General features: G+C 46.7%; 1 protein-coding gene across 1 annotated transcript in view; it reads right to left on the reverse strand.

Annotated features, from left to right (window-relative positions):
- ZNFX1 (zinc finger NFX1-type containing 1) overlaps positions 1–14244 on the reverse strand; it is a 35224-nt gene extending 20980 nt beyond the window's left edge. Inside the window, exon 1 of the mRNA XM_078601865.1 lies at positions 13731–14244. The gene's annotated coding sequence lies outside the window, so the exon portion shown is untranslated. The remainder of the gene's footprint in view (positions 1–13730) is intronic.
- Between the last annotated feature and the right edge of the window lie 8989 nt (positions 14245–23233).

A 23233-nucleotide genomic window follows, 5' to 3' on the forward strand; every position in this document is an offset into this window, starting at 1 on the left:
TAAGGGCCATATCTCAGGAAATGTAACATCGCAGGACCACGAGGGATGGATGGCCGGTGGGTTGGGGAGGTCTTCGTCCAGCAGTGGATTGACCATGGCTCATGAACATTTCAGCCAAACATTTCCTTCAGGGACAATTTTGGTTACATTCATATTTCCTCTGCATCTCTGGAATAGTTTTTTCAAGAAAATCTCAAATGCACTATGAGATCTATTTTGCACTGTGTTTGAGTTGTACGCCTTCTGGTGTCATCTGGTCCAACACCAATGGGGACTAGGCTCTAAAGAAAGCCGTCTCGGGAGTGGACCAATCAACTTCAAGGACAGTGCATATTATTATCATTATCAGAGTTGCTTCTTTTTGTTTGCTTTTTTGACTACTTGTGTTGTGGTTATTGCAAACATGATGCCTTGAATAAAGGTGTCAGTTTTGTACCAGTTTAAAAGGGTAAAAACCTACGACGACAACATCTCAGATGGTCAAGTTGTGGGACTTCTTTAGCACTTGGCCGGTTGACACAGAATGACCAATCGTGGTTTTTCAGATTCCTCTGTCCTCCTAAAATTACCCAATATAAACCCATTAACACCTGGTCTGAATACCACACGTAAGGTGCGGTGTGCTGCATTTCAATCAAACCATTCCAAAAGCACAATGTGACCAGTGTTGCCGGCTGCCATTTTGCCCCGTGTGTGTTTTTATTTTCCAACGCCCACCCCTGCAGGCGTACGGTGGGGGGGGGGCGGGGGCGGTCACCACGATAAGCAACCCAGACCAATGACGCAAGTTCAATCCCAGCCCCAAGCCAACATTTCCAACAATTTCATTTCCCTCCTCCCACTCGGTGTGGACAAGGAAGCAGGTGCCTATGACCTCGAAGCAGTTTTGCCTCGAAACAAGTGGCCATGTGTGTTCCATTTGCCACTAATGTGTTGTGAGTGCTCAATGTGACGTTTTAAAAAATTATTTTGCCGTGCAGGCCGTCTGCCTTGTACGTAAGTTGACGAATGGCGACTTCTATCCCCGAAAGGAGTGCGGGACCAGTTTTTTTTTACGTCTAGGAGAGCACCATTTATTATTGTGTCATGTTCTATGCTTGCAACAGCCATTGGCAGTGTGTCAGGAAAACAGAATGTTCTGATAACACAAAATGATTTCGTCATCTGGTCAAGACGACAGCCTCGCTCCCACCCCCAGTCTTCACAGCCATGGGTGGGAAGGATCTTCCCCAATTCTTTGTGTAAAACACCGAGTGGCGATGGAGGGGGAATACAAACATCCGTCAACTCGGTGTGAAAGAAAAAAAAATCGTGAATTAACACGGAAACAACCTTTAAAACCTGTGTATTTCAGTTTGTATTGAAACACATAATTTTTGCAGGGATGCACTAGGGCTAGAGGCTTTTCAATCTGTAGACGGAATCATACTAAAGTCTGGCCAGACGGGCTTTAGAATAATTACATACGTTTAGAAAACCCTCATGACCTTTGCATCATGTCCTGTATGCACCGTTGTATGATATTAACTCTCCGCGCTGGAGAATCTTGGATTGCTAGGGATTGGATGCCTCATGGTGCCCAAGTGATGGATATGCTCATGCTGTGAGTGGTACAAACATCCCATCTGTCTGCTACACTAGGTGGTGTTTTCTAGTAACTTGTGTGTAACGGCGACCCGAGTTCGATTCCCCGCTCACGGCCAATACCAGTAATGATTATATGAACCAGTCTTGGGCCTCCCTAAGGTCAACTCGGCATTGAATGAGTACCTATTGCGATTTGTAAACACAGCCACGACGGAGACAACGGCAGCCGGGCGCGGTGTTAACCAACCACTTCCTCGTGTGCCATGCCGGCCTTCATAAGTGCTCGCTAACAGCACTTTCCCTGACAGTCTGTTATGTCTATATGGGGTATCTTTGGCCGTGGTTTTGTTGTGTGTTATCCAGCTAATTGTGTGTGGGGGGGGGGGATTTCCACGGTCGCACAATGTATTTTGTTTGCTTGACCCAAAAGGTCAAATGGGGGACATGTTCCCTTGAACTGGTAATCCTGCACATGTGATACCAAACACAAGAGCCTCACAGCATTGGGTGAAAGATGTCTGAATTCATTGGCTTGAGAAGCCTGAGATGAGCTGCAGGGTAGAATTTGAAGCGGCCATGAGCATTGAGAGCACGACTGTGGATGAGGAAAAAAATTAACTCGTAAAAACAAAGTTTTTCACTATAAATCCTTTATATGCGTGGTGGCTAGAGTCCTCTCGTCCTCTGGCTTGAGATGGCTGCCACCTATGGGTCAGATGATTGCCTGCCACCATTAAGCAATTGGTAATTAAATATAAAAAAAAAAAATCCTAAAATGTAGAAAATTTTGGGAAAAAAATTTCACGAAAATAAATTGTCACGCACAACGAGTCTGTGTGCAAAATGTCAGCTCGATTAGATCACGGGAAGTGGGTTAAAAAACGACCGAAAGATTTGCACGGTCGTAAGCGCGCAAGCAAGCAAGCAAACTTAATATAAAGGATTTAAAAAGACGCAGCTTCGAATTGCTGTGTTCATCCGACTCGCACGTCATAATTGTAGGCGTATTTTATTAAAAGCTCCTGCTATGGCGTAAGGTTAGCACACCGGACAGGCAATCCGGTTCAGATGGACAAGTTTCCTGAATCTCTCCGCATCTGTCCGTCCAGCAGTATACGTGGGTAATCAGTCAGTCGATCGGCAGGTAACACGTAGCGGCGTAAAGTGTGGGTAACTCCAACCTCTTCTCAGATATCCAGCCAGCGTGGAGGACTAGCCAAAAACACTCTCTTCTTGGTTCTTTCGGTAAAGTCACGTAGAAGGGAAATAATAAAATAATAAAAATAAAACATAATAAAATACAATTCTCACGACGTTTTGGTCACAACGCAAGCAGCCGTCCTCAGGTGAAGAACAGGTCTGTCGGAAAGACAGAGTCTGAATGAACACCACCAAGCTTGGCAGCGTATATTTAAGCTGGGTTAGGGGAAAAAAACACTCTCTCGGGGGGTTTATCTAGAGCTTTACCTTTATGATAAGTTGAAGCTTCCTTATGTTGATAGCCATGGGAGAGTGTGGCCCTCTCACGGGGGTGACACATTGCCAGGGTGACGCAAATGATTTTGACCACCGAACTTCTGACTACTGCACCACATATCTCTTGACCCCCAATTCCGTACCCTACGTTTGTCCAGAGGCCACTCTCAAAATCCCTGGGTCGTCACGGGCATGCAAGAGGAGGTTGCGGGAGATGAGGAACTGGGAATTGAGTCTGTGCCGCGGTCCATTGTGGAGTGAAATTCAAACCAGGATGTGCACGAGAGAGTCGGCTACGGATTTTAAATTAATTATTTTATCGAAAAACTCTCTTCTGAGATCACTTTGAGTGATGTTTGATGCCCTTTGCTTTGGTACCCTTTGTTTAATCAGCCATGCAAATGTACTACTTGCAACGGAGTTTTAAACCAAAAAGTAAATGTATCCGTAGTTTTTTTCCGATTTAATATTTTATTTCCTACCTGCAGAAAATATCGAATGCACCTTTTATCGACTTGCTGCGACACGAACTCAAGCCCAATTTTATATATATATCTTTATTATTGCAAACTTTAACAAACTGGTTCGCCCAGCTTGTACTCTTTGGTATATTTCCATGATTTTAACAAGTGGGGCTTTGCCTTTGACCCAGGAAGTATTTTGACAAACCGGTTTTTCATTTAAAAAGTGGAAAAAACGCCATTTTTCACAATGCATAGATGGGTGGGTGTGATGGCACACACACGTGTATAAAGAAATAACCCTGTATTTGACCGAGTGTACATGACTAGTGAACCGTGATAGTGTAGTTGTGTCAAGCTTTTAAGGACACAATTATTCATGTCTAGGCTTGTGTATGATAGATGCTTGTTAACAGCACTTGTCCACTGATGTTAGCTGTGGCCGGGAGTCACACTCGGGTAAGTCAGGTTCATGAGCGCGGTGTTAAAACCAATGCGCCGTCAAACCGCTATAGCCACAGATGTGTAGGTATTATAGATGGCACACAGAGAGGAGAGAATTGATAGTACGATATGCTTACAAGGGATATGCGGTGGGCATTGTGGCAAAATCTACTGTGCTCCTGTACTTCTACTCTCCCGTGTCGAAGCTCCACACCTCCACCAACCCGCACTCACCAGCGTGGTGAAGTATGGTCAGACAACCGCCACGCACGACCTGCACAACCTGCGCGACATGGGGATGCCCTCGTCTAGCAGCGCACGGACAAAGAGCAGCTGTCCGGGGGACATCCTGACAGGACTGCCACGCGCATCTGCAATCGGTGAAAGGGGCCTTGCACGTTGGCAGATGTGAATTTTTGCGCTCGTAAGGCCAGCCCAGAGCGCAGTGCAGAATGGATGGACTCAGGTGGCTTTGATTATAATGATCCGGCATTGCCAGAGCACCACGTTCCAAGATTCAACGCCGTGTACACATTCAACAGTCGGTGTGTTGAACGTGTGCACAGGCGACGAGGTGCGCTGCAATACATGAAGGATGGTGTTCTTGAAAAAAATGTTTTGCGTAATTTAACACTCCGATTATATTATTTAACTCTGCATGCGAAGAGCTGCACGTGACTCGCAGGCGCAGAGGATGACAGCATTCTGTGGCTTACGTAAGACTTAAGAAGAAATACGGATTGTGGATGTTGTTTTTTTTTCTCTCTCTCGCAAGCTTTGTCTCTCCCGCTCACCGCCGCCTACTCAATTTAGAGTAATGTCATGTTCGGAATACAAAAATGTACTACTGCCGTACTGCATTTCGAGGCAGCCATTTATTCAATGATCCTACACAGTTCAACACCGATGACATACCATTTAATGACGTGACGATGTGCATTAAGTACAATCTACATTGTGCCTGAAAATGGGGGTGGTCAAAGTTTTTTGAGAAATTATTTAGTTTTACAATACGGTGCATTAACTCATTATCGTCGTCTGTGTTGCGATACGTATCATGTATGGTATGACATTTGGGTCGTTCGATTTATCCTGCCAGGTCGCATGTCTCTCATTGTTTGTATTGTTTGGTTGGCTGTCATGCATATTGCACATGCCTCGCTTAGATTCTTGCATTCCATCTTGTTAAATAAAATACGCCAACCAAGTGAGGTGCATGCGTACATCTTACTTGCTTCACGTAACCAGATTATAGCCACATTTAAATGGTCTGCCTGTTGTGATGGAGACCTACTTTGACTGTGACATGCAGGACAATAATTTAATAATAAATTCATCAGAATTTATTATTCATACCGTGCCTCCCATGCAGTGCCTCACAATGTGAAATGTCCAGCTCTTTTGGAAGTCCACTGCTGGATGAGGTTCCTCCCCCATGCCGAGCGGATCACCGGGGTATTATTTGACCGCAGGTCACCATGCAGGACAGTGCAGATTGGTGTCGGTGTGTGCATGGATGTTAATTGGCCACACTTCACGATGGTCAGTGTCGGTTGGTGAAGGCGGAGAAGCATAGACGTTTTAGCAGAGTATAGTGCAACAGTGGATGTTGCTGCATTGGCCCTCTGTTGCCAAACGTGTAGCCCTGCAGTAGCCTACAACACCTGATTTAGCATGGCAGTCGCCCATCCGAGAACTGTTCAGGCTCAACCTGCTTAGCTTCCCGAGATCTGTTCAGATCGGGTGCATTCTGGGTGATTTTATGAGAGGCTTAAAATGACAATAATATGTGACATTCCGTCTCACGATGCCCAACTCGTACAAATGATGAACATGAATAATTAAATGCATGGCAGCTCCAGCAAGGGGGAGAGTAAAATATTTTTGCAATGAAATCCCACGTCTAATTTTGTCATAAATAATTCACACAATGTCACGACATTTGACGCCACTCCCCGCAGATAAATGCGTATGACTCCGTTTCATTCTCTCACCATTCCCCACATATAGAGCACATACCATTTTAAATTCTCAACCACATACACACACGCACACCATGGCGCTTTCACCAGCCCATGTCAGTAACAGGGGGGGGGGGGGGGAATGCAGTGGTTACGTAATGATGTTCACACAGGCACACGCGCACACGTATGCAGGACCAACACAAATTGGATGTTTTGCTGCTGGGTCATTATCAGCTTGGGGGTCATTGTAGAAAAAAAAATCCAGCCGCATTTTCCCCCGGCTGTATTTGGTGGTAGATATCGCGATATATGTCCTATTATAACCGCCCCATATACATGAACACATGTATATGTGTATCTTAATATGAATAAATATCTACCTACACTCAGTCAAACGTACTGTTACTGTTAATGTCATTAATACTAGCGTTGTACCAAAAATGTTGTTATTCTTAGGTTTTTTTTACCTACGTGACTTTACCGAAAAAACCTAAGAATATGAATCCTTGCAGTCACGAAAGCTTCAAATCTAGAAAAAATGTTGTTGTGGTGGTGTTAGTGGTTAGGCCATTGTGCTGTGAACATGACAACCCGAGTTCAATTCCCAGCCACGGTTAACATCAGTGGCTAACGATATCTGAACTGTGGTGGATCATCCCCGAAACCCATGGTGATCATCATGATGAAGTATGTTAAAAAAAACACCCATGAGTGACACGGCATCGGGAGGCCTCAATCCAGCAGTGGATTGACCGGCTAAATAGCTGTTTCAGCAGATGACATGTGTCACAGATGACAACTGTGTTACTGATGAGCATTGTGTGAATGCCTACGGCTCTGTGATGATTGCTAAGAACGGGAATCTGGCCCAAGACTGTTGTGCAGCTCGAATGTCAATGAGAAATATTGACCTTGAAGGCATGTTGGCCAATAGGTTGCTTATTATTTTCAGCATGTGTATTTCCTTTTCGTGATAAATATAACTTGAATTGTTTCTGCCTCAGCAGTGCTACAGTTCAAGTTAAACCCCCACAGGACTACAGTGTACACAGGAAGAAGTATTTTGGACTTAAGGGTTAGAGCTCTTAAATTTTGTTGGTAAATGTGGAGCCCTGCAATTGTTCGCTCATGCCTCTGCTAGCAGAAGGGCATCCACGAGTAACTTTAGAGAGCTGCCCCCCCTCCACAGAGTACCTTGATCAACCCGTCATCTTGGAAGGGGTAGAATAACCCACACTCTGCCCCACCACACACGACTTTCCATTCGCATGACTGCAGTGTGCCCCATGTTGTACTCATGGGTGGACAGAGGTGGGGAGGATTTAAATAACTTCATTCGTGCCATCGTTCCAAATACCGTGTCGTGAGATGGGGTTGAACCGGTGACTTCTGGAACGCTAGTCCAGTGTGCTGACCGTGACACCACGGTAGGAATCCCCTTAACTCGTCTTGGTAGGGCGTTACGAAAGCAAACACACGCACACACATCCTGTTGGTTTGTGTGGGTATATGTGAAGCTGACGTCGGCAGCAAGTGTGTGTTCTGTACATGCTTAGGAAAGTTACAACGCTACACTCTTGGCCTGGGAGCAATGAGAAAACCGAACTAACACTTCATAATTGGCTCCGACACATGTTAATGTACATATACTACGCGTGCGAGGTGCGAATATGTGTAGGTTTGCATTAGGAGTGTGGTAGACGATATGGTACAGAATAATGTAAAAATCGAGCTTTTGAGCAACTTCCGCATGTGTGTCTTATCTGCGAGTCCGTGTGCTTGTTGGGTGTGGACTATGGGTGACGGGAGCCATGGTGTGTGTGTGTCAGTGTGAATGTGTGGCTAGTCAGTGTATGTGTGCATGCTTCCTGTGGTCAGTGGTTGTAATGACTGCCTGCGCATCTGTGAGTTTTAGACTATTAGTGTGTTTGTGTGTGGACTATGGGTAACATTTATAGTTCTTTGTCTTAGTGTGTGGCCATTATTTGTTGTGCATGCTCCCTGTGGCCAGTGGTTGCATGTGACTGTGTGTATTCGGCTATTATTGTGCGTGTGTGTGTATCAGTGTGCATGGATTATGGGGAGCGGTGGTGTAGCAGTTAGCGCGCTGCGCTACGAACCTGGCGACCCGGGTTCGATTCCCGCTCACGGCCAACACCAGTGACGATTATCTGAACCGGTCCTAGGCCTCCCCTAGGTCGACTCAGCCTCAAATGAGTACCTAGTGCGGTGTGTAAACATCGTCACTGGGGAGACAAAGGCAGCCGGGCGTGGTGTTGGCCACCCACCCCCTCGTGTGCCATGCCAGCCTCCATAGGTGCTCACTAACAGCACTTGCCCCTACAGTCTGTTAAGACTATACGGGGGGTTTTTGCCTTTTTTTGGGATTATGGGTGACGTGAATGCGCCCATTTGTGGCCAGCATTAGTCAATGAGCCCAGACCAGATGTTTCACTTGTCAGTACAACACAAAGGTGGCACAACTTTTTAGCGGTTCCACTTTCCGAACGTGACCAGCAACATTGAATCGTGATAACCACTTGGAATTAGTGGGGAGCTATTGGGACATTAACTCGAGTTAGCCGTATAGATCAACTGGGACGATTGAAGTTTTTGCTTTCTTAGGTGGTACCAGTTCCTGCTGTGGCCCATGGAATCTACAGTATAATGTGTGTATGTCACTACGTGCTTGCTTCCCCGTAGGTTATGTGCTAAGCGTGTGCATTTCTGAGTATGGATGTGTGTGTGTGCGATGTGTGTGATTGTGCTTTCGTGCGTGTGCACGCACACACATTCATACGTGCTCACTATCAGCGCTTGCCCATGACAGTCTGTAAGACAATACAGGGCTTCTTTGTACAAAGTGTGTAGTCTGTGGCCAGCATGTTATATGTGGCTGTCTGTGTGTATTAGGAAGTGTGTGTGTGATACATAGTGTGTGTGTCTGTGGCCAGCATGTTATATGTGGCTGTCTGTGTGTATTAGGAAGTGTGTGTGTGATACATAGTGTGTGTGTGTCTGTGGCCAGCATGTTATATGTGGCTGTCTGTGTGTATTAGGAAGTGTGTGTGTGATACATAGTGTGTGTGTCTGTGGCCAGCATGTTATATGTGGCTGTCTGTGTGTATTAGGAAGTGTGTGTGTGATACATAGTGTGTGTGTCTGTGGCCAGCATGTTATATGTGGCTGTCTGTGTGTATTAGGAAGTGTGTGTGTGATACATAGTGTGTGTGTCTGTGGCCAGCATGTTATATGTGGCTGTCTGTGTGTATTAGGAAGTGTGTGTGTGATACATAGTGTGTGTGTCTGTGGCCAGCATGTTATATGTGGCTGTCTGTGTGTATTAGGAAGTGTGTGTGTGATACATAGTGTGTGTGTGTGTCTGTGGCTATATTTCTGAGTGTGAGGACTATGGGTGACATGCATCCGAGAGGGTATACTGTGTATGCCAGTATGATGACTGTTTCCTCATGCATATCTGTGTTAAACGTGTGGTGGTGTGTGTGTGTGGTGTGTGTGGCACACAGGGGGAGCGGTGGTGCAGCGGTTAACGCGCTAAGCTACGCACCCGGCCACCCGGGTTCGACTCCCGCTCACGGCCAACATCAGTGGCGAATATCTGAAACGGTCCTGGGCCTCCCCTAGGTCGACTCAGCATCAAATGTTCGATAACAGTATTTGCCACGATACTGTTACAGGCTATATACAGCATCTCTTTGTGTGTGTGGAGTCCGTGGCTTTGTGACTACATCTGTGTCTCTCTGTGTGTAAAAATGTACGTGTATATGTTACTACTGCATGGACGCGGCTGCTTCCTCTCGGCTATGATCGGTGTGTGTGTGTGTGTTTGGGTGTGTATGTGTGTCAGTATTTGTGCTCATGTATTTGTGTGTAGACAATACACTTATGAATCGACGTGGCCGTTTCCTTGTTCGTATATCTGGGTGCTGTGTGTGCACATGTACGTGTGTAAGTAGCTGCGCTTACTCTGCATTGTATGTGGCAATGGGTCTTTGTGCTCGTGTGTGTGTCGACGGTGAGTGGCATACATGCGAGTCGGTGTATGCGGCAGTGTTGTTGTATAGGAGAGCTGTTTTCAGTGTATGTGGTTTTGTGTAGGTGGCCGTGTATGTGTGTCCGCGTGTTTCAATGTGTCAAGGTGTTCACGTGCAGAAGTGTGTGTGTGTGTAACAAAGAACACGCCTGCTTCCTCGTGTGTGTGTGTGTTGCGTCAGTTTCTACAGCTGTAACGTCGTCATGTCACTTTACCGGTGTGTGCATGTCAGTGCGTGTATCTGCCACTGTGTCGTTTACACAATGGCACCGATGCGTGCGCATGTTACCATGTGCATGTTTGTATGTGGACGTATGTTGTATGTGTGTGTGCGCGTGTGTCCCCTGCAAACATGAAAAACGTTGGTCCAACCGCGTGCCAACGTTGTCTCGACGTTGGCACACGATGTAGACTGGGGTGGACCCACGTGGGGTGGACCCGTGGGGTGGGACCCACGTGTCTCCTCGCGCGTGTACAACAACAACAACAAGTGCACGTGTTGGGTGAGACTGTGACGCCATGTACGCGTCACTTCTGCGTGTCGGCAGTGTATGCTGTTGGCGTGTGTGCACGTACCGTGTCAACCACCCGTACGGGTTCACCCCGTATTCGTGTTACAGGGACATGCAGCCGTTTCAATGCGGGCAAAAAACAATGTGTTGTCTATTTGTCTGTGTTTCTCTTTCTCGTGATGGGATTTTGTTGGATGAACGTTGAGATTTATAAGGAGCACGGGGTGACCCAATACGGTCTGAATTGGTCTGTGATAAGGGGTTGACAGGTATGAGTATGTGTTCTTCCCCGTGTGTGTGTGTATGGCACGTGTTGTGTCTATTTCCGTGCTTAAGCAGCTGTGCTGTCATCGGCATTTGTGTATTGTTTGGGTCCTTGTGTACGGTATTTGTCGTCTTGTTGTTGTGTACGTGCATGTATGTTGAACTTCTTTCGCACCGTACGTAACCAACCGTGCAAACCGGAGGTGCGATTCTTGTATATACTGCACGCGTGTGCATGTTTGGCATACATATTGCTTTGCATCTGACATTGAATCCGGTACAGTATTATTCAGTGCTACACCAAGCGTAGATATTTGAAACATATAGCAGCATTGGCAGAGGTGCCATGCTCACCACACACCGGCACACACTGACTTGACACACGTGGACAAACACGGACACGAATACACAACAGAAACATGTGGTGGCACGTGTACGGGTTACTTGTGTCAAAACAAACGATGCACTTACCGGACGTGAATTCATCTCGGTGTACGTTTGTCTGCAATACATGGATGGGTAATACCGTGTGTTGTGTGTGTACCCGTGTATAATGTTGTATTGTAACGTTTGCATGCATGCATGTGTATAGCCTGTCCTCGTAAGACGTGTCTTTGTGTGTGATCGAAGCAGTTAAAACACTGTTAAAGGTAGTGCATGTTTAGTGGACAATTGAGGAGCGGTGGCGCAGTGGTTAGCGCGCTGCGCTACGAACCCGTTCAACCCCAGTTCGATCCCAGCTCACGGTCGACACCGCCGACAATTATCCGAACCGGTCCCAGGACTCCCCTAGCTCGACTCAGCCTCAAATGAGTACCTAGTGGCGGTGGTGTAAACATCGCCAACTTGGGAAGGTAGACAAAGGCGGCCGGGCGCAGTGCTGGCCACCATCCACCCCCAACCCACTTGCCCCAACAGTCTTTTAAGGCTGTCGAGTGGCGTAGTATTCGTGGTGTAAACAATTATCACATCGCGTATACTACGTTCATGTGCGCTGGTGGTAAATCGACGGTGGCGCTGCGCTACAAGGAACCCGGCCCAGCCTGAGTTGGATTCCACGGCCCAAGGAGAGCGAACGTCGGTGGCGAGTGAACAGACTCAACCTCGACTTACACACACTCAGCCTGGACTTACACACACTCAGCCTGGACTTACACACACTCAGCCTCGACTTACACACACTCAGCCTCGACTTACACACACTCAGCCTCGACTTACACACACTCAGCCTCGACTTACACACACTCAGCCTCGACTTACACACACTCAGCCTCGACTTACACACACTCAGCCTCGACTTACACACACTCAGCCTCGACTTACACACACTCAGCCTCGACTTACACACACTCAGCCTCGACTTACACACACTCAGCCTCGACTTACACACACTCAGCCTCGACTTACACACACTCAGCCTCGACTTACACACACTCAGCCTCGACTTACACACACTCAGCCTCGACTTACACACACTCAGCCTCGACTTACACACACTCAGCCTCGACTTACACACACTCAGCCTCGACTTACACACACTCAGCCTCGACTTACACACACTCAGCCTCGACTTACACACACTCAGCCTCGACGTAGAGACACATCAGCCACGGGGAGATAAAGGCGGTGTTCGGGGTTGTGTGTCGCTGTGGGCAAGGCCCTTAATAGGTGCTCGCCAACAGCACTTTCACCATCATCCGTGCATGTTGTTGTTGTTATTGTAAACAAAAAAATGTGCGTCTGTGGTAAGTGTGAGAGTGCAACGTCTCTGTTGATGTCTTGGTGTTTGTGTGCCTGTCCTGTGTCTTTGTGTGTGTACTGTGCTAGTTAGTACACGTCGTCTTTGTGTGTGTGTGTTTTACAAATATTTGTGTCTGTGTCTTTGTGTACGTGTCTTTGTGTATGTCTTTGTACTCTATGTATGTCACAGTGTGCGTCTTTGTATGTGTGTCTTTGTCAGTGTATGCTTGTCTGTGTATGTGTCTATTTCTACGTGTGTATTATGTCTGTGTTTGTGTGTATGCGTCGTTGTGTGTGTGTCAGTGTATCTTTGTCTTTGTTGTTTGTGTGTATGCGTCGTTGTGTATGCGTGTGAGTGTGTCTTTGTGTATATGCGTGTCTCTCTGTGTCAGTTTGTTTGTGTGTGTCTGTGTATGCGGCTGTGTGTTTGTATGTATGCATGTGTCTTTGTGTCTGCGTCGGTGTGTTTGTATGTATGTGTCTTTGTGTGTCAGTGTGTTTGTGTGTCTGCGTTTGTGTGTGTTTGTATGTATGTATGTGTCTTTGTGTATGCGTGTGTATCAGTGTGTATTTGTGTGTGACTGTGTCTTTGTATGTATGTGTGTGTCAGTGTGTCTGTGTGTATGCGTCTGTGCGTGTGTATGTGTGCCAGTGTATGTTTATGTCTTTGTGAATGCGTGTGTGTCTTTGTGTCAGTGTATGTTTGTGTGTATGTGTCTGCGCGTGTATGTGTGTCCGTGTGTATTTGTGTGTCAGTGTGTCTTTGTGTGTGTATGTGTGTGTATGTGTGCCAGTGTATGTTTTTGTGTGTTTTTTCTTTGTGCCGGTGTATGTTTGTGTGTGTCTTTGTGAATGTGTGTGTGTCTGTGTGCGCGTGTCTTTGTGTGTGTCTCTGTACGTGTGTCAGTGTGTGTGTGTGTGTCTCTGTACGTGTGTCAGTGTGTCTTTGTGTGTGTGTGTGTCTGTACGTGTGTCAGTGTGTGTACGTGTGTCAGTGTGTCTTTGTGTGTGTGTGTGTCTTTGTGTGCGTGTGTCTCTGTTTGTGTCTCTGTGCGTGTGTCAGTGTGTGTACGTGTGTCTGTGTGTATGTGTGTGTGTGTCTCTGTACGTGTGTCAGTGTGTGTGTCTGTACGTGTGTCTCTGTGTGTATGTGTGTGTTGTCAGTGTGTGTCTGTACGTGTGTGTGTGTCTGTACGTGTGTGTGTGTGTGCCCGAAGGGGCCACTTACAGTGCTGTCAGCTCGAGCCTCCCTCCCTCCCTCCTCTTCCTCCTGCTGCTGCTGCTGCCTCCCGGCCTGGCTTGTTGTGACTTCCCCCCCTCCGCTCCACTCCGCGTCTCTTCCTCCCCCCCTCCCTCGCTCGCTCGCTTGCTTCTCCAAGTGGCAGTGACGACGAGAGATGAGGTGGTGTGTGGCTGTGTGTGTGTGTGGCTGTGTGTGTGTGTGTGGCTGTGTGTGTGTGGGGGGGGGGCAGAGCAGCAGGCAGCCGAGAGGATGACAACACGAGACGACAACACCGGCGCGAGGTCGTCGGATTTGGTGATGGTCGTGGTTGGTGACGGCGACGACGACGACGATGATGTGGGACACAACAAATAGACGAGGATGTGACGATAATGGTTCTTTCGTTCTCCTCCTCTTCTTTGTGCGACGTAAAGGCCGGTGGTGTCTTTGCCTTGTCTGGACGTCACGGAGGCGGTGGCGAGGGCATTTAAAGCTCCCACGACGTCACGGGCTCGCAGTGGAGAGGGTGGCTGGGAGGAGCCTCCCTCCCTCCTCCCCCTCCTCCTCCTCCTCCTCCTCCTCTCCCTCCTCCTCCCCCTCCTCTCCCTCCTCCTCCTCCCCCTCCTTCTCCTCCCCCCCCTCCTCCCCCTCCTCTCCCTCCTCCTCCTCCCCCTCCTCCTCCCCCTCCTCCTCCTCCCCCTCCTCCTCCTCCCCCTCCTCCTCCTCTCCCTCCTCCCCCTACTCCTCACCCTCCTCCCCCTCCTCCTCCTCCCCCTCCTCCTCCTCCTCCCCCTCCTCCTCCTCCCCCTCCTCCTCCTCCCCCTCCTCCTCCTCCCCCTCCTCCTCCTCCCCCTCCTCCTCCCCCTCCTCCCCCTCCTCTCCCTCCTCCCCCTACTCCTCCCCCTCCTCCTCCTCCTCTCCCTCCTCCTCTCCCTCCTCCTCCTCCCCCTCCTCCTCCTCCCCCTCCTCCTCCCCCCCTCCTCCTCCCCCTCCTCCTCCTCTCCCTCCTCCTCCCCCTCCTCTCCCTCCTCCTCCTCCCCCTCCTCTCCCTCCTCCTCCTCCCCCTCCTCCTCCTCCTCCCCCTCCTCCTCCTCCTCTCCCTCCTCCTCCTCCCCCTCCTCCTCCTCCTCCCCCTCCTCCTCCTCCCCCTCCTCCTCCTCCCCCTCCTCCTCCTCCCCCTCCTCCTCCTCTCCCTCCTCCTCCTCCCCCTCCTCCTCCTCCCCCCCCTCCTCCTCCCCCTCCTCCTCCTCCTCCTCCTCTCCCTCCTCCTCCCCCTCCTCTCCCTCCTCCTCCTCCCCCTCCTCTCCCTCCTCCTCCTCCCCCTCCTCCTCCTCCTCCTCCCCCTCCTCCTCCTCCTTTCTTTCGCTTTCTCCCTCTCACCCCCTCACCTCTCTATTTTTTTTCTATTTTTTTACGATCAGAGGAAACAAGATGATGCTCGGTTTTAGTCGGCACTTTGCTTCGTTCATCGTTTCGTTTTTTTTCATTGCTTTACGTGCTCTCCCCCCCCCCCTTTTTTTTATTTACACGCTTTTATTTAACTCACTCTGTCTGTTGTTGTTGTCGTTGTTCTTGTATCCTCAAATCTTCTAACTTAGTTTTAACCCACTTCCCAATGTGGTATCGACTGCAAACTTCGTATACTTATGTCTTACTGATGACAATACTATATTCTATCATTAAAATATTTTTTTAAACAATCTTTTTACACGCTTTCTATTAACTCACTCTGTTGTTGTCGTCTCCTCAAATCTTGTAACTCAATTTTAAGCCACTTCCCAATGTGGTATCGACTGCAAACGTTATATACTTATCTCATACTGATGACAATACTATATTCTATCAAAGAAATGTAAAACAATATTTTTTACATGTTATGTTTCGCCTTGGCTCTAATTGCCCACGCTCAACTGACGTTGGCTGTGAATCAGCACGGTCTATTACGTTGTGGCAAGCGTCGGGGTCACTTGTAGTCGTGGAGTTCTGCCATTACTACTAGTACGGTACATTTCATTAAAGCGTGTTTAAAAAAGAAAAGTATTTTTAAATATTTGTTGCACACTCGAAATTAAGGACGTGGGCAGGTGCTCCAAATCGAGGGCAAGCACATTTATTTATTGTAGTTAATATTAATCTTGTGAAGAACCGCACCGTCACTCTGTAAAATGCAACAGCGTGTTGTTTACACGCAGCAAATCTTCCGAGACGCCATTAACCATGTCGCTGGTTTACACGTGCGGTTATACATGAACCCTCTGTCTTAAACCAAATTCTACTACTTATAAACCATCCTTGTCTTTGACAATCACATTTGCACATCACTATTCGACTATTACTTTAATCCTAAGCTGTATGTCTATCTATACCATCCACTTTTATAGGTATATTACACCCATTATATGTACTGTATGTGTACAGTATACGTACTGTATCTCACCATTGTACAGCTTATTACTTTACACGTGTTCTATTCTCAATAGCATTGCAAGTAGTCATACTCTGGGTACATGGGCATGGTTATAGACTAAACAGTATTAGAGTTAGAGAATTACAATGACAGTAACTAATTACAGTGCATCATCCCTTTACAATGCAGTGCTAAACCGCCTCTAATTGCATATATCACAAACGAACAATTCAAAGCCAAGCTTAAAGTCTAGAACAAGTCTAGAACAAGTATAGAACATTTATATAACGATCAAAAACAACCTTTGGGTCCTTTACCTGTAAAATGCAACAGCGCGTGTTAGACGCAGCACTTCTTCCGAGACGCCATTAACCACGTGGCTGGTCTACACGTGCGGTTATTCATTAACCCTGCCAGCCACCTACAGGCCCGACTCAGTCATCACATGCTGCTGTACACCCATGCATTGATGCAATGCACAGCACATCAGGGCCTTCACACATTAGGAAGTGATCCATTCGTAATGTGCCACATATTACTTATTAAATGAAATATTTTACGTGTTTTACTATTGCGCAACCAAATCAATCTGTGCGACTTTCTTCGTAGACACAAACATCAACACGAAGAAGCATGCTCTGCTCCCTCTCCTTACCCCTTCCCTATCTCTCTAGCCCCCCTCGCCCTACTCTCTCTCTCTCTCTTTTCCCCACCACCATCACCACCACCATCACGACCACCATCATCATCACCATCACCACAACCATCACCACTCTCCTCTCGCTCTCTCTCTCTCTTTTTAGAGGAAAGTTTTTTTTATCGTGCGTATTACCTTCCACGACTATGGATTGAAAACAGAAAAAAATGGAACAAAAGCAGGAAACTGCGCAAAGCATGACAACGCATGCTTGGAAGTATTATCATTAAAGTGTTCATGTATGGATAAGAGAAGACATGCGTATTGACACACGGTATTTCTTTTTAAACAAATAAAAGTAAGCTTGGGCAGGACACATTGCTACAAATTATGGATAAGCGAAACGGGTGACACAAAGACAAAGCTCCCCCGCATAGCCTTTGCTGAGACTATTGCGGGGGGGGGGGGACAAGTGCCAAGGGTGGGCAATAATCACCATTTGTATCCCTCGTGACGATGTTGGCACACCGCACTAGGTACTAATTTAAGGCCGAGTCGACCTAGGGGAGATGCCCAGGACCCGGCTCAGATAAACCTTCGCTGCTCGTTTGGTGGCCCACGTTTCGCAGTGCTAATCGCTACACCACCGCTCCCCACTCAGACACACACACATCACCTGTAAACTCTCCTGGCCCACAGTTTCACTTTTTTCCATTGTTATTCATTAACCTCTGCTCTTAGTTTTTGTTTTTAAAACGTGGTAATTTCGTTAACGTTGTGAGTGGTTGTCAAATTTTACGTGGAAGATTATACTGGTCAACACACTTTTTCTGGTATAAGGTATTCCAACGGTTCTAATGTAATTTTGGGGTGCTGATTCCAAATCTGACATCAGTTTTTGTCTATCACATCAGGTTTTTGAGATATCAAATATTGCATTTTCAATAAAAACTGTAGAAGAAAAATATTAAATAAATGTGGATATCTACATTAAATTATATTATAAACACACTATCCTAAAAATACAGCACCATATTTTAACACTAAAGCAGTCACTGACTCGCAACAACTTGCAATCATAAGTGACAGAGTTAATTTCGGGTAAAATCAATGAAAATGGGGTATGCCGATAGCATAAAAATGAGATGTGATACAGCAAATCTGAGATCAGATTTGGAATCAGCACCCTGAAATTAGTCTAAAACAGCTGCAAAAGTCCAGGCCAGAAAAAAATGTTGTTTTTGTTGACCAGTGAATTATACTGGGCCATCTGTGTGTGTGTGTCTCTACAGCACGGTTGTGTAACCTCTGTCCAGTCCAGCTGTGCCTTGTGTGTGTACTTCATGTGCCCTCTGCCAGTCAACTCAGTCAACCCATAGCACCGTGACCTCCTGCCAGCGAACCTTCGACAACTTCACGTTGCCTCAGAGTGCACCTAGCCTGGCGCGATCGCCCTGGCAAAGTCACCGCCACTTGGTGGCGAATTGGCGGTTCTTGTTGTCTCCGCTATAGATTCATAATCAACGTTTTTGGGTTAGGTCGCGTTATTTATAAATGTGTCGTAACCCTCCACCACCCGACACGGCCAATCAGCAAAAAAAGTGTCACGTTGACAAAAGACAAATAGTTCACTGCTTTAGCCCACCCGGTGTGTTGAAGCATGAAACCACAACAATTATTATTTTTTGAGTAGTACGACGTTTTGCTGGTAATTGCATCCAGCCTCATCTGGCAATTCGCCAGAATGGCGAGGCTCTGCTCTTGCTCCCGGTCTTAAATAGAGCAGCAGCAGTGAACTATTTATCTTTTGTCAACGTGACACTTTTTTTGCTGATTGGCCGTGTCGGGTGGTGGAGGGTTACGACACATTTATAAATAACGCGATCTAAACCCAAAAACGTTGATTATGAATAATATTGGTTGCGAAAGCCTACGTGTTAAACTCCGCTATAGATGTTGTCCTGTCTGTCCCTGTCACCTGCACAAAGGTTGTCTGCCCCCTGGTCTCTGTGTGTGTGTCTCAAAATGCGGATGCTGCATGTGGGCCTAGAGCACGACGGCCCCTCTGTGTCTCCACGACCAGTGCAATATGTCCCCTTGTGCCTCTGTGTCCAACAAATATCTTTCCTGTGTCCAAGGCACGTGTAATTCTTGTGTACGGTATATGTGTATTGCAGCCTGAGAACATCTTCCTGTACGTGTGAGTGAAAGTTTATATGTGCAGCTTGCTCTGTGTGACCTTACGTGCTGTGGTTTTGTAAAGCCCACACGGAATTCCATTTTTCGAGGAAAGAGAGATAGGGTCTCGCCACTAAAACAAACCCAAAAAATAACGTTTACAAGGAAGTTATGCAAAGTATCACGTCAGGGATCTCTTGTGCGTTTGTAATTGTTGTCGGTTTCCACACAGGTCCAGTCTGATACCAGATACAGGAGACTACACCTGCAACATGCACTGTCTTTTCCACCTTCACAAAATATATATCCTGTTCACGTTTAGCTGTTGACACTTTGGTGGACTGCACTCCAGATGGATTTCCATAACCCAACCACAAACCCTCACCACCATCACCACCAAACCCACTTTACTCCCAAAACAGTACAGCACTTGTACACTGTATTTGTCGGAACATTGAGATCTTGCTTTTCTCTTGCATATTTTTTTAAATCCAGAATACGTTAATGATAACTATCCTTTAATTTAACCTCTTATTTATCGTCATATTTAGCTGATCACTTGCAGTAGGCAGTTTTATATACACACCGCCAGAAAGCACAATTGTACTTGCATAGACGTGGTATTAAGGTCTCTGCTTAAATTGTATGTTCATTGTTTTGAAGTCTTGAGGCTTAAGATTGTAAATACAACATGTAACGTGTATAATAGAGCATCATGCTTTCCCACCTGATGACGGACGCTTGTGTTGCGCCCGAAACGTCGTGATTTATTTTATTTCTAACTACGTGACTTTACCGAAATAACCAAAAAGTATGGATTCCTGCAGTCACGAAAGCTTCAAATCAAGATTGTGTATAATAGAGGTTTTTGGATTCGATCGCGTAAATATATAAATGGAGAGCCAAGCCACAACATTTACAAACTGAGTAAATGTTGTGGCTTGGCACTCCAACACACCGGTGTGCTGTACTAGTATACTACACTATACACTACACTACTATGCACTACTATACACTACACTATACACTACTATACACTACACTATACACTACTATACACTACACTATACACTACACTACTATACACTACACTACTATACACTACTATACACTACAATACACTACACTACTATCCACTACACTACTATACACTACACTATACACTAGTGCTGTACTAGTGACGAATTGGCAACGTTCTGTTTACGTGACAACCCTTACTAGTTGGCTGTGTCGGGTGGTGGCGGGTTTCACGACACATTTATACATTTACGCGATCTAACCCAAACAAACCTCTATTATGGATGATATTGGTCGCGAAAGCCTACGTGTTCAAATGTAACGTGTACTCAGCCCTCATTGTATTTGTACAATTGGCAAAACTGAGACTATGGTTGTCTGTGTGGGTAGTAGTTTGCACACGTGTGCACTTTGCACAGGGACACGGTGTGAATTTTAAAATGCCTGGCTTTGCTTTTTGTTTTACCTCTTTTTTCAAACTGTGCTGTTTTGAAAATAGTTTTGCTTTGACTTTTTTGGGGCTACAGATAAGGAGCAGACTCCAGTTTCTTCTTCCCCATGACCTTGAGGTGACACGGTTGGGGATTTTTGTACAAAATTTTACAGACGCTTATAGAAAAGTAAAAAAACAACCTATTCAGGGTTATTAGGGAAACACCCAATGTGTTCACTGCATGTTATACACCTTTAGACCCGTCATTACCTTTACAGGAATGTGTATGGAATTGAAAGCACAACGTATAGACAAGAAGACAACATCCATCCTAATAGCTGCATTTGTAAAAGTACACTGATGTCTGTCGTAAAGTTGGATAGCCGCTGCCATAAAGAATAGATATTGACGTTAAAGAAAACCATGAATACTAATGCATTGATTCTAATTGTGTAAAATGATATGCGTATAACTTATGTACTGTATCGTTACAATCAGTGTATTAATGTGTGATAGCTATCGGAACGATCGCATGTAGCTTACTGTCACCTCTTACCAGTGCCTACAAATGTGTATTGTTGATGTCTTGGTCACAATGGATGCAAGCAAGGCAGTTCAAGTTGCCTTAAGCCTGTTCCAATCATATCTCGACAATACGAGATCACTGGTTACTCTTTCAGTACGCTGCACCAAGGTCACTTCTCCAAAGCAAATTCAGTTTGCAAAACCACTCGAAAAGAACCTGTGCAAAATAATTATCTTGTTTAAGTAGACATGGCATCACTTCCATATCACAGCACATGTACACGCAACAAGCCTCTGTTATAGTAATAGGTTTTTACTCTTTCAACTGGTACAAAAAACTGACACCTTTATACAAGGCATCATGTTTGCAATAACCACACCACAAGCAGTCAAAATGCAAACAAAAAGAAACAACTCTGATAATGATAATGATATGCACTGTCCTTGAAGTTGATTGGTTCACACCCGAGACAGCTTTTCTTGGAGCCTAGTCTCCATTGGTGTTGGACCAGATGACGCCAAAATGCGTACTAACTCTCTGTTAATCCACTGCTGGATGAGGGCCACACCATGTCTTAGAGGTCACGGGGGTTATTTGACCATATTTTATCATACCGGTCAGCAGAGGTGTGGACTCGAGTCATGTGACTTGGACTCGAGTCAGACTCGAGTCATGAATTTGATGACTTGCGACTCGACTTGGACTTGCATAACAATGACTTTGTCCCACCTCTGCCGGTCAGTGTGGGTTGGTGATGGTGGGGAGCATAGACGTGGGGGGATATACAGTACAACTATGGATGCAATGCTTTTTTCTGTCCTGTTCTTCGCTGACAACACAGCCGTTCAAAATTCGCAACTGCAGGTGAGCGGATGCGTGGATGTTTTAATTTGTGTCCTTTCAAAGTAAATGGTTAACAGTTTTATAAATGAACTTGGAACTTTGTGCCTGTCCGACACGGGGTATAGTAACACTGTGTGTTACTCACAAGCTAGAGTTGTGCGGAGATAAAAAAAAACATTTTCGGTTTCATTTCCCATTTTTGAGTGAAGGTATTTCAACTGAAAGCGATCCTTGAGCCGTGCACTCAAAACCTCGATACGACGTCTGCGCCAATAAAATATGTGGGGCTGTTTGCGAAGGAACTTACATTGAGACCAACATTCAGCAAATACAACCCATGGGTCAAATTGGAATGGGAAAATACACAGTTTGGCCTGATGAAGCTGGCTGTAATCAACAGCGAAACGTCGTACTCGAATTGTAAACGTTGTGGGTTTACTCTCCAACACACACAAACACCGGTGTACTGGAGTCGTAACTAATTGGCAATGTTTTGTTGGCGTGACAAACCCTTGCTCGCTGACTGTGTCGGGTTGTGGTGGCGGGTTTGACTACACGTTTATATTTACGCAATCTAACCCTAAATGTTTAGCGTACTTCCCGACATGCAACAAACTTGAAATTTGCCATGTGGATACTTTCCAGACTGTACACCATGCAAAAATTATAAAAATAGACTTTTGTATTTTTTTAGGGGGGGGGGGGAGCGCAATAATGCATAGATTTTGCACGGCCAGTGAGCTGTGACGTCACATCTGTCGTGTGACCCGTGTGCGGAAGCGTAACGGAGTGTGCCTGCTGCTGATCGCGGGTAAAGTGAAATACAACAAATGTGTTGCAGGTCTAAGACGTTCTTCGCGCAGCATTGCTGCTTTACACTGGTAGGAACCTCCTGGTTACACCAGCCCACAGGGGATTCTTGTGTCCGTCCGTCGTGCATCCAAAAATGGGAGCGGTGGGGCTGGGTGGAGAGGGGAGGGTGGGGAGGGGCTGGGTGGGGCTGGGTGGGGAGTGTGGGGAGGGGCTGGGTGGGGTTGGGTGGGAGGTGAGAGGGGTGGGGCTGGGTGGGGAGGGGCTGGGTGGGGTGGGTGGGAAGGGGCTGGGTGGGAGGTGAGAGGGGTGGGGCTGGGTGGGGAGGGGCTGGGTGGGGGGTGGGAGGGGTGGGGCTGGGTGGGGAGGGGCTGGTCACCCCGTGGTGCCCTTATAAAACTCAACGTTTACGAACCCGGCGACCCGAGTTTGATTCCCGCTCGCGGCCACCACCGGTGACGATTATTTGAACCGGTCCTGGGCCTCCCCTAGGTCGACTCGGCCTCAAACGAGTAACTGGTGTGGTGTGTGAACATCGCCACTGAGGAGACAAAGGCGGCCGGGCGTGGTGAATCCAAGTCCCGGGCGAAGCCGGGAAGTCAAGCAAGTGGATGATATGTGGCAATGCGATCTCGTGTGCCGGTGTGTTGATCTAAAG

Source organism: Lampetra planeri, chromosome 17, assembly GCF_965212315.1.
Source record: "Lampetra planeri chromosome 17, kcLamPlan1.2.h2, whole genome shotgun sequence".
Lineage (NCBI taxonomy): Eukaryota > Metazoa > Chordata > Hyperoartia > Petromyzontiformes > Petromyzontidae > Lampetra > Lampetra planeri.